The following is a 13,482-nucleotide window of genomic DNA, read 5'->3' on the forward strand; positions in this document are numbered from 1 at the left end:
TTAAGTGCGTGAACCACTCTTGCTGACAAACCGGCGCACTTCATATGGACAAGCCCATCGCAAAGCCAGCATGCCACGAAGGGATGCGATTCACTTTTTACTAAGCAGTTTGGATATAGACAATACATTTTCATAACAAACTTTATTTTATATAAAAGCTACAGAAAACAGAGAATTAATAAAATAGGAAAAGTATGGTTATTAATTGAGAGATAACACAACAGGTTATACAGAAAAAATAATATAGTTTGAAAGTAGCTGTAAAAAGGGATACGCTGAATGAGCAGTTTGAGATGCACTGCAATAACACTGAACAAACCGCGCAAACATCTGGGGTAAAGTATATCAACCGTTCCACTTAAAAAGCTTCATCGCTTCGATTTAAATATAATTTGGTGAAATTGCTGTGCTATATAGTAGTGTTAATTTCACTTAAGTTCGCTCCTAAATTTTGGATGGTTACGGAGATATAAGCGTCTGAATTCTCAATTTTTTTTTGTGGAAGCCTTTTTTCTATAAATCATAAGTCGTGTAATTGGCTTTCTAAGAAGAAATGAATAAAACGGTTTCTAAAGTATTTTTTCCATTCTTTTCGAATATAAATATACAAAAATTTTTTTAAAAAATTTTAGTAAACATTTTATTAAACATTTTTTTTATATTTCTTTCAAGGAAGGCATTTTTCATATTTTTATTTTTATTTTTAAATAAAAGCTTGATATTTTTCCTTTAAAATGATACCTATTTTATTTTGGCACGCGAAAATTTCTTTAATACAATAATTTTTAAAATGTCTTTAAAATCAGTTCTTGAAGATTTTTCTATATCTGTATCGTCAAGAATCGAAGCGATGAAGCTTTTTAAGTGGAACGGTTGATATACTTTACCCCAGCTGTGACACTAAAGGAAGAATGTGCACGCAAAAATCAAAAATAACAAGTAAGGAAGGTTAAGTTCGGGTGTAACCGAACATTACATACTCAGTTGAGAGCTATGGTGGCAACATAAGGGAAAATGAACCGAAGGTAACCCTGGAATGTGTTTGTATGACATGTGTATCAAATGAAAGGTATTAAAGAGTATTTTAAGAGGGAGTGGGCCATAGTTCTAAAGGTGGACGCCATTTAGGGATATCGCCATAAAGGTGGATCAGGGTTGACTCTAGAATTTGCTTGTACGATATGGGTATCAAATGAAAGGTGTTAATGAGTATTTTAAAATGGAATGATCCTTATTTCCATAGGTGGACGCCGTTTCGAGATATCGCCATAAAGGTGGACCACGGGTGACCCTAGAATTTGTTTGTACGATATGCGTATCAAATGAAAGGGGTTAATGAACATTTTAAAAGGGAGTAGGCCTTAGTTGTATAGGTGGACGCCTTTTTGAGATTTTTGAGTTGCTCCCAAGAAAAGATACGTTCACAACGCGATGTGCCTTGGTGGAACAAAAAGCTTGGGCAGCTAAGATGCCAGGCTAGGAAGCTGCAAACTATTACTCGAAATACACTTTACTGACTGCATAGCAGACTATCGATTACCACCCATAATGGCAGATCTGCCAACCATCAGCGGTAATGAAAAAAGCCTAGCAACAAAGCTCACTCTGTGAAACGAGTGCAGTCGGCTCCGTCTTATTTCAGCCCATTCAAGTCACCAGGACCGGATGGGGTCTACCCTTATATGTTACAGCAAAGGATAAATCATATAGCCCAGTCCTATCCACTTTATATAAGGCATAAATACTGCTCGGCCATATCCCAAACAGGTGGGCAGAGGTTAAGGTAGTATTTTTACCAAAGCCAAGGAAACCCGAGCAATTGCCCTCGTCGCATCGACCAATAAGTTTGAGTTCGTTTCTCCTAAAAGGTATGGAGAAAACCTTAGATCAGCATATCAGGGAGGTCAATCTAAATAACTCCCACTGTGTAGGAATCAGTTCGCCTACCAGTCAGGAAAATCTACGAAGACGGCCATTCATAGTATCACGGTAAAAATCGAAAAGGCTCTAGAGTCTAAAAATATAGCGCTTTACGCTTTTATGGATATATCAGGGCCTTTCGATAACACAACACATCAAGCTATCGAACAAGCTATGATTGACAAGGACATAAGCCCTATACTAATTCGATGAGTGCTGCCCATTTTAAAGAGTAGGAAAATCCATTTGGAACTGGATGGGACAAGTGAATTAATTGCGGCCACAAGAGGGTGCCCACAAGGAGGTGTGCTCTCCCCTCTCCTGTGGACCCTGGTCATAGATGACCTCTTTCAGTTAATGAAAACCAACGGATTTGACACACAAGGATATGCAGATGACCTAGTTATTTGCATCACAGGGATGTATGAAGATACAATATCAGATCGCATGCAACAAGCCCTTTACATCATAGAGACGTGGTGTGATACCAAAGTATTGTCCAGCAATCCTAAAAAAACTGTTTTAGTGCCTTTCACCCGGAGAAGGAAAGTATCCGTCCGTGGTGGCCGAAGGCCACTCAAAGAACGGCAACAGCTAAACTAAGTAAACTGCATCGAATAGTTTGCATTGGCAAAACGGGTGCGATGAGAACCGCCCCTGCTGATGCACTTAGTGCTTTAGTGGGAATACCTCCCTTCCCTATTCTGATAGAGAAACACTAGGCGCACTAAGACTTCCAAATATTTCTGAGTTGAAGCAAGGAAATATGATAGGGCTTGTGTAAGTAATAAGAAAATTCATAGGAAAGCCCTCATTTCAACTGCGTAACGTAATGTCCCCTAAGCTCAGAATCTCACGAAACTTTGAAGTGTCCATTGTGGACAGGACCTACTGGGAAATAGGGAATCCTTACAATGACCCTGACTCAGACGTCTGGTTCACGGATGGATCGAAATTCGATGACGGAAGAACGGGAGCTGGCACCTATGGGCCGAACTTCAAGAAATCGATACCAATGGGATGCTACCCCACCATATTTCAGGCAGAAATTCATGCAATAGAAATCTGTGGTAAAGAATGTCTGCGGAGAGGCTCCAAATCGAAGAGCATCTACATTATGTCGGACAGCCAGGCGGCCCTGCGTGCCTTGCAATCCTACACAGTTACATCTAAGCTAGTGGATGAATGCATTGAAAGCCTGGGAGCCAAAACCAAGGTTTTGTTAGGATGGGTTCCCGGATCTCAGGGATATGAAGGTAATGAACAAGCAGATTACAAAGCAGGGTACTACAACAACATTCTATGGTCCAGAGCCCTTTTGTGGACTTACAAAAGCACACACCAGGGAAACTATTAGCACTGAGAAACTAAACAATTCAGACGTCACTGGATTGACTGCCCAGGGCAAAGGCAGGCCAAACTGTTTATACTTCCGGCAACGAATGTATCAGCCAAACTCATTAATCTAAGCAGGGCGGATATAAGAACTCTCACTGGGTACTATACGGGACACTGCGGTCTACGATATCACCTAAGTAAATTAAATCTCTCCGATACCGAAATTTGTCGTTGCTGTGAGTTGGATGATGAGACGCCGGTTCACATTCTCTGCGAATGCGTAGCTCTAGCTAGGCAGAGACTATCCCATCTAGGTGGTGGGACTCTTAATCCCTATGTGATATGGAGTAAAAAACCTGAAGAGGTACTTAGATACATTAAAAGCCTCCAGATACAAAACTAGGCTGTAAGGTCCTGCGCAATAGATCTGCAAAAAGGTCGCAGTGTTTCCAGACCTATTAATAATAATAATAAATAATAATGTATTGAAATAATTATATAAAATAAAAAAATAAATGTAAGGCGCGATAATCTCCGAAGAGATCTAAGGCCGAGCTTCTCTTCCAATTTGCGTCGTGCTCCTCTTGATTTTCCCTACAAATTGGCCGGACGGGACCTACATGATTTTATGCCGACTCCGAACGGCATCTGCAAGGCAGATGAGTGTTCACTGAGAGCTTTTCATGGCAGAAATACACCAGGAGCGCTTTCCAAACACTGCCGATGGGCGACCCCGCTTAGAAAATTTTTTTTCTAATTGAAAAACCTTATTTCTAAAATTTTTGATGTTGCTTTGCCCGGGGCTTGAACCCAGGGCATCCGGTGTGGCAGGAGGAGCACGCTACCATCACACCACGGTGAATATAAAAAGGATAAAAAAAAGCAGATACCTGGAGATATATTACATATATACATTTGTGGCGGTTTTTGGTTTTCAGAGAATTTTTTAGTGAAACTGTGATGTTTTTTGTGGAATTATTCCAATTTTTTTATACTCAGTTGAGCAGAGCTCACAGAGTATATTAACTTTGATTGCATAACGGTTGGTTGTACAGGTATAAAGGAAACGAGATAGATATAGACTTCCATATATCAAAATCATCAGTATCGAAAAAAAATTCGATTGAGCCATGTCCGTCCGTCCGTCCGTCCGTTAACACGATAACTTGAGTAAATTTTGAGGTATCTTGATGACATTTGGTATGTAGATTCCTGGGCACTCATCTCAGATCGCAATTTAAAATGAACGATATCGGACAATAACCACGCCCACTTTTTCGATATCGAAAATTTCGAAAAATTGAAAAAGTGCGATAATTCATTACCAAATACTCATTAAGCGATGAAACTCGGTAGGTGAGTTGAGCTTATGACGCAGAATAGAAAACTAGTAAAATTTTGGACAACGGGCGTGGCACCGCCCACTTTTAAATGAAGGTAATTTAGAAGTTTTGCACGCTGTAATTTGGCAGTCGTTGAAGATATCATGATCAAATTTGGCAGGAACGTTACTCTTATTACCTTATGTCTGCCTAATAAAAATTAGCAAAATCGGAGAACGACCACGCCCACTTTTAAAAAATTTTTTTTTTAAATTCAAATTTTAAAAGAAAATTTTAATATCTTCACAGCATATAAGTAAATTATGCCAACATTCAACTCCAGTAATGATATGGTGCAACAAAATACAAAAATAAAAGAAAATTTCAAAATGGGCGTGGCTCCGCCCTTTTTCATTTAATTTGTCTAGGATGCTTTTAATGCCATAAGTCGAACAAAAACTAACCAATCCTTGTGAAATTTGGTAGAGGCTTAGCTCCTAGGATGATAACTGTTTTCTGTGAAAAAGGGCGAAATCGGTTTAAGCCACGCCCATTTTTTATACACAGTCGACCGTCTGTCCTTCCGCTCGGCCGTTAATACGATAACTTGAGCAAAAATCGATATATCTTTACTAAACTCAGATCACGTACTTATCTGAACTTACTTTGTATTGGTGTAAAAAATGGCCGAAATCCGTCTATGACCACGCCCACTTTTTCGATATCGAAAATTACGAAAAATGAAAAAAATGCCATAATTATATACCAAATACGAAAAAAGGAATGAAACATGGTAATTGTATTGGTCTATTGACGCAAAATATAACTTTAGAAAAAAACTTGGTAAAATGGGTGTGACACCTACCATATTAAGTAGAAGAAAATGAAAAAGTTTTGCAGGGCGAAATCAAAAGCCCTTGGAATGTTGGAAGGAATACTGTACGTGGTATTACGTATATAAATAAATTAGCGGTACCCGACAGATGATGTTCTGGATCACCCTGGTCCACATTTTGGTAGATATCTCGAAAACGCCTTCACATATACAACTAAGGGCCACTCCCTTTTAAAACCCTCATTAATACCTTTAATTTGATACCCATATCCTACAAACACATTCTAGAGTCACCCCTGGTCCACGTTTACGGCGATATCTCGAAAAGGCGTCCACATATAGAACTAAGGCCCACTCCTTTTTAAAATACCCATTAACACCTTTCATTTGATACCCATATCGTAAAAACAAATTCTAGAGTCACCCCTGGTCCACCTTCATGTCGATATCTCGAAAAGGCGTCCACCTATAGAACTAAGGCCCACGCCTTTTTAAAATACTCATTAACACCTTTCATTTGATACCCATATCGTACAAAAAAATTTTAGAGTCACCCCTGGCCCACCTTTATGGCGATATCTCGAAAAGGCATCCACCTATAGGACTAAGGCCCACTCCCTTTTAAAATACTCATTAACACCTTTCATTTGATACCCATATCGTACACAAAAATTCTAGAGTGACCCCTGGCCCGCCTTTATGGCGATATCTCGAAAGGGCATCCACCTATAGAACTAAGGCCCACTCCCTTTTAAAATACTCATTAACACCTTTCATTTGATACAAATATCGTACAAACAAATTGTAGAGTCACCCCTGGTCTACCTTTATGTCGATATCTCGAAAAGGCGTCCACCTATAGAACTAAGGCCCACGCCCTTTTAAAATACTCCTTAACACCTTTCATTTGATACCCATATTGTACAAACGCATTCTAGAGTCACCCCTGGTCTACCTTTATGGAGATATCTCGAAAAGGCGTCCACCTATAGAACTAAGACCCACTCCCTTTTAAAATACTCATTAACACCTTTCATTTGATACCCATATCGTACACAAAAATTCTAGAGTGACCCCTGGCCCGCCTTTATGGCGATATCTCGAAAGGGCATCCACCTATAGAACTAAGGCCCACTCCCTTTTAAAATACTCATTAACACCTTTCATTTGATACAAATATCGTACAAACAAATTGTAGAGTCACCCCTGGTCTACCTTTATGTCGATATCTCGAAAAGGCGTCCACCTATAGAACTAAGGCCCACGCCCTTTTAAAATACTCCTTAACACCTTTCATTTGATACCCATATTGTACAAACGCATTCTAGAGTCACCCCTGGTCTACCTTTATGGAGATATCTCGAAAAGGCGTCCACCTATAGAACTAAGGCCCACTCCCTTTTAAAATACTCATTAACACCTTTCATTTGATACCCATATCGTACACAAAAATTCTAGAGTGACCCCTGGCCCGCCTTTATGGCGATATCTCGAAAGGGCATCCACCTATAGAACTAAGGCCCACTCCCTTTTAAAATACTCATTAACACCTTTCATTTGATACCCACACCATACAAACAAATTCTAGAGTCACCCCTGGTCCACCTTTATGGCGATATCTCGAAAAGGCGTCCACCTATAGAACTAAGGCCCACACCCTTATAAAATACTCATTAGCACCTTTCATTTGATACCCATATTGTACAAACGCATTCTAGAGTCACCCCTGGTCTACCTTTATGGAGATATCTCGAAAAGGCGTCCACCTATAGAACTAAGACCCACTCCCTTTTAAAATACTTATTAACAGCTTTCATTTGATACCCATATCGTACACAAAAATTCTAGAGTCACCCCTGGTCCACCTTTATGGCGATATCTCGAAAAGGCGTCCACCTATAGAACTAAGGTCCACACCCTTTTAAAATACTCATTAGCACCTTTCATTTGATACCCATATCGTACAAACAAATTCTAGAGTCACCCCTGGTCCACCTTTATGGCGATATCTCGAAAAGGCGTCCACCTATAGAACTAAGGCCCACGCCCTTTTAAAATACTCATTAACACCTTTCATTTGATACCCATATCGTACACAAAAATTCTAGAGTCACCCCTGGCCCACCTTTATGGCGATATCTCGAAAGGGCATCCACCTATAGAACTAAGGCCCACTCCCTTTTAAAATACTCATTAACACCTTTCATTTGATACCCATATCGTACACAAAAATTCTAGAATCACCCCTGGCCCACCTTTATGGCGATATCTCGAAAAGGCGTCCACCTATAGAACTAAGGCCCACGCCCTTTTAAAATACTCATTAACACCTTTCATTTGATACCCATATCGTACACAAAAATTCTAGAGTCACCCCTGGCCCACCTTTATGGCGATATCTCGAAAAGGCGTCCACCTATAGAACTAAGGCCCACGCCCTTTTAAAATACTCATTAACACCTTTCATTTGATACCCATATCGTACACAAAAATTCTAGAGTCACCCCTGGACCACCTTTATGGCGATATCTCGAAAGGGCATCCACCTATAGAACTAAGGCCCACACCCTTTTAAAATACTCATTAACACCTTTCATTTGATACCCATATCGTACAAACAAATTCTAGAGTCATCCCTGGTCCACCTTTATGGCGATATCTCCTATCCACCTATAGAACTAAGGCCCACGCCCTTTTAAAATACTCATTAACACCTTTCATTTGATACCCATATCGTACAAACGCATTCTAGAGTCACCCCTGGTATACCTTTATGGAGATATCTCGAAAAGGCGTCCACCTATAGAACTAAGACCCACTCCCTTTTAAAATACTTATTAACAGCTTTCATTTGATACCCATATCGTACACAAAAATTCTAGAGTCACCCCTGGTCCACCTTTATGGCGATATCTCGAAAAGGCGTCCACCTATAGAACTAAGGTCCACACCCTTTTAAAATACTCATTAGCACCTTTCATTTGATACCCATATCGTACAAACAAATTCTAGAGTCACCCCTGGTCCACCTTTATGGCGATATCTCGAAAAGGCGTCCACCTATAGAACTAAGGCCCACGCCCTTTTAAAATACTCATTAACACCTTTCATTTGATACCCATATCGTACACAAAAATTCTAGAGTCACCCCTGGCCCACCTTTATGGCGATATCTCGAAAGGGCATCCACCTATAGAACTAAGGCCCACTCCCTTTTAAAATACTCATTAACACCTTTCATTTGATACCCATATCGTACACAAAAATTCTAGAATCACCCCTGGCCCACCTTTATGGCGATATCTCGAAAAGGCGTCCACCTATAGAACTAAGGCCCACGCCCTTTTAAAATACTCATTAACACCTTTCATTTGATACCCATATCGTACACAAAAATTCTAGAGTCACCCCTGGCCCACCTTTATGGCGATATCTCGAAAAGGCGTCCACCTATAGAACTAAGGCCCACGCCCTTTTAAAATACTCATTAACACCTTTCATTTGATACCCATATCGTACACAAAAATTCTAGAGTCACCCCTGGCCCACCTTTATGGCGATATCTCGAAAGGGCATCCACCTATAGAACTAAAGCCCACTCCCTTTTAAAATACTCATTAACACCTTTCATTTGATACCCATATTGTACAAACGCATTCTAGAGTCACCCCTGGTCCACGTTTATGGCGATATCCCGAAAAGGCGTCCACCCATAGAACAAAGGCCCACTCCCTTTTAAAACACTTATTGCACTTTTCGTTTGACACCCATATTGTACAAACAAATTCTAGAGTCACCCCTGGTCCACGTTTATGGCGATATCTCGAAAAGGCGTCCACATATAGAACTAAGGCCCGCGCCCTCTTAAAATACTCATTAATACCTTTTATTTGATACCCATATCGTACAAAATAAATTCTAGAGTAACCCCTGGTCCACCTTTATGGCGATATCTCGAAAAGACGTCCACCTATAGAACTTAGGCCCACTCCCTTTTAAAATTATCATTAACACATTTCATTTGATACCCATATCCTACAAACAAATTCTCGAGTCAGGCCTGGTGCACCTTTATGGCGATATCCCTAAATGGCGTCCATCTATAGATCCATGGCACACTCCCTCATAAAATACTCTTTAGTGCCTTTCATTTGATAGACATGTCATACAAACACATTCCCGGGTTACCCTAGGTTCCTTTTACAACATGGTGATTTCCCTTACTTTGTCTCCACAGCTCTCAACTGAGTATGTAATGTTCGGTTACACCCGAACTTAGCCGTCCTTACTTGTTTTAATTAAAACTTTTTTTTTTTTTTTGAAACCAGAATTTTATTTATTTATATATGTATAATATATATATTTTTTTTTTAACGGTTAGACATTTTTCCACTTTTCCATTGGGATTAAGGGTAAGTATACGTGTACATATATGGGTTACGGTAAATTTCCGCACTCTACAACTTCTATTAAATTTGTATACTCAGCAAATCAGAGCTCACAGAGTATATTAATTTTTTTCGTATAACGGTACCCCGTAACGGCATAAACTAATCGAGATAGATATAGACGTCTATATATTAAAATGATCTGAGCGAAAAAAGAAATTCATTTAGCCATGTCCGCCCGTCCGCCCGTAAACACGATAACTTGAGAAAATTTTGGGGTATCTTAATGAAATTTGGTATGTAAGTTTCTGGATACTCATCTCAGGTCGTTATTTAAAATGAACGAAATCGGACTATAACCACGCCCACTTTTTTGATATCGAAAATTTCGTAAAACCGAAAAATTACGATAATTCATTACCAAAGACGGATAAAGCGATGAAGCTTGGTAGGTGGGTTGAACTTATGACGCAGAATAGAAAATTAGTAAAATTTTTGGGCAATGGGCGTAGCACCGCCCACTTTTAAAATACGATAATTTAAAAGTTTTGCAAGCTGTAATTTGGCAGTCATTGAAGATATCATGATGAAATTTAGCAGGAACCTTACTCCTACTACTATATGCGATCTAAATATAAATTAGCGAAATCGGATGACGAACACGTCCATTTAAAAAAAAATTTAAGTCAAATTTTAACAAAAAATTTAATATCTTTACAGTATATAAGTAAATTATGTCCAAATTCAACTCCAGTAATTATATGGTGCAACAAAATACAAAACTAAAAGAAATTTTCAAAATGGGCGTGGTTCCGCCCTTTTTCTTTTAAGTTGTCTAGAATACTTTTAATGCCATAAGTCGAACAAGAATATACCTTGTGGTAAGGGCATAGCTTCTGTAAAAATGGTCGAAATCGGATGACACCACGCCCAGTGTTTATACACAGTCAACCTTCTGTCCTTCCGCTCAGCAGTTAACACGATAACTTGAGCAAAAATCGATATATGTTTACTAAACTTAGTTCACGTACTTATCTGAACTCACTTTATCTCTGTATTAAAAATGGGCGAAGTCCGACTATGACCACGCCCACTTTTTCGATATCGAAAGTTTCGAAAAATGAAAAAATTCCTTAATTCTATACCAAATACGAAATAAAAAGATGATAAAAAATTTTAAGGACTACCTTTATATAAATGGACCAAAAAATAGAAGGCAATTTTTCCTTTAATACAGATATAGTCTTGTTGAATTTTTTACTAAAAAAATTTAGCAATAGCTCTTTTAAAAGAATTTTGGGATTTAAAACTATAAAGGTGGAGCGCATTCTTTCAATTTAAGTCAAACCATGTACTTGGGATTAACTAATTGATTATTTAAAATTTAAACACGCACTCTACCTTTATAATTTTAAATCCCAAACTTCTTTTACAAGAGCTATTATTAAAGTTTTTGAGTCAAAATTCAACAAGACTATGTATTAGAGGAAAAATTGCCTTTTATATAAAGGTAGTCCTTAAAATTTTTTTATCATCTTTTTATTTCGTATTTGGTATAGAATTATGGAATTTTTTTCATTTTTCGATATCAAAAAAGTGGGCGTGGTCATAGTCTGATTTAGCCCATTTTTAATACTAAGAAAAAGTGAGTTCAGATAAGTATGTGAACTAAGTTTAGTAAACATATATCGATTTTTGCTCAAGGTATCGTGTTAACGGCTGAGCGGAAGGACAGAAGGTTGACTGTGTATACGGTTTTTAAAGGATTTGCCGTTATCTTGACTAGCGCGCCACCTAGCGGAACTTTGTTTTCTATAAGTTGTATTGTCACCAGGCCTCTACCTACATAAGTGCCAAATTTCAAGTCTCTAGGTAACCGGGAAGTTAGTTAAAAATAGATTGAAAGATTCCCAAATTAAAATTTGTTTTCTTACCATCTCTATTCACGTGCCACCTAGTGCATTTTTTAGCACCTAGCATTGTCATAGGGTCCTGACCCACGGCCCAAGTTTCAAGTCTCTAGCTCACCGGCAAGTTTCCCAAAAATCGATCGCAAGATTCCCCTCGTTTTTCAGAGATTTGTAGTTATCTCAATTAGCACGCCACCTAGCGGAACTTTGTTTTCTATAAATTGTATTGACACCGGGTCTCGAACTATGTGCTAAGTTACAAGTCTCTAGGTAACCGGGTAGCTAGTTAAAAATGGATTGAGAAATTTCCAAATTAAAATTAATTTTCCTAATATCTCGATCCATGCGCCACATAGCGGCATTTTTTGATCAAATGTTGCATTGTCCCCAGGTTCAGACCCACGGCCCAAGTTTCAAGTCTCTAGCTCAGCGGCAAGTTATTAAAAAATCGATCGCGAGATTCCCCTCGTTTTTTAGGGATTTGTAGTTATCTCAATTAGCACGCCACCTAGCGTTACTTTGTTTTCTATAAATTGAGGGTATGTGTGGAATAATGGTATAAGTCGAGTTACACCGTTTTTCTGAAAAAATAAAAGAATTCAAGTGGTTTCAAAACGACTAAGCAGACAGAGAACTCCATTGTTTAAAATAGAAAATCTTTAAACATGATAAAAGTAGTAAAAAATAAATTGCTAAAAATAACAAACGGAAATAACAAATAGTTATAAGCACATATAAATAATAGAACATAATGTATTTAACAATGGTTATTAAGGTATCTACTATTTTGTTTAATAAAGTATCTCAATCACAATATTTGATATTCGATCTATGGAATAACGGTATAACTCAAAAAACAAAAAAATCATCCATTTTCTAATAAAATTATGTATATATAAAATTTGTAACTTTTTCTTTACAAAGAATCATACTATCTAAAATCCTACCAAGTAGGATTATTATAGATTTATTTTTACCTGTATTGTTAAGTTTTTTTCACTTTTCTCAAAAAGTTGATTCTTGAGTTATACCGTTATTCCACACATCCCCTCAATTGTATTTTCACCGGGTCCCGAACTACGTGCTAAGTTACAAGTCTCTAGGTAACCGGGAAGTTAGTTAAAAATGGATTGAAAGATTCCCAACACCAAACACCTCAATCACACCAAGTGTTGCCTCTGTTGCTCCAAAATCAATGAATGTTGTTAGTAAAACAAATGTTGCTAGTAATACAAGCAATAAAGCTCTCGCAAATCATAAGTACTGTACGCCAACTTCATCTATGCGGTCTATGCAGCCATCATTTTCTGATCACTTTGTTATTGATTCGGCTGCGTCTACTGTTGCGACAGCTAATGCGTCTGTTAATGGTACTGCGTGTGAGACTTCCATCGATCCCAAGCGGAACTTTGGCTCTAAAAACATACGAGTTCTCAAACCGCCCTTAGTTATTGGATCAAACAACAACAATGAGCTTAGTGTGGTTGCAATACTTAAATATAAATGGTTACATATATCATCGTTCTCATCGAATGTGACGTACACTGATATTATATCATATGTTACAAAGCATGCTAAAATTAATTCAAAGAATTTGAAATGTTTTTCGTTAATTAAGCAAGGTGCTAATGCGGAACATCTATCGATAATTAGTTTCAAGCTTGGAGAAGCTGATGAATGCTATGAAAAGGTTTTAAATGCCAACATCTAGGCCACAAAAGGTAGTACCCGAACAAAAAACCCCGTAGTGGCATAAGTTTGTGGTAATT

This window comes from Eurosta solidaginis, chromosome 2, assembly GCF_040869045.1.
Source record: "Eurosta solidaginis isolate ZX-2024a chromosome 2, ASM4086904v1, whole genome shotgun sequence".
Taxonomy (NCBI): domain Eukaryota; kingdom Metazoa; phylum Arthropoda; class Insecta; order Diptera; family Tephritidae; genus Eurosta; species Eurosta solidaginis.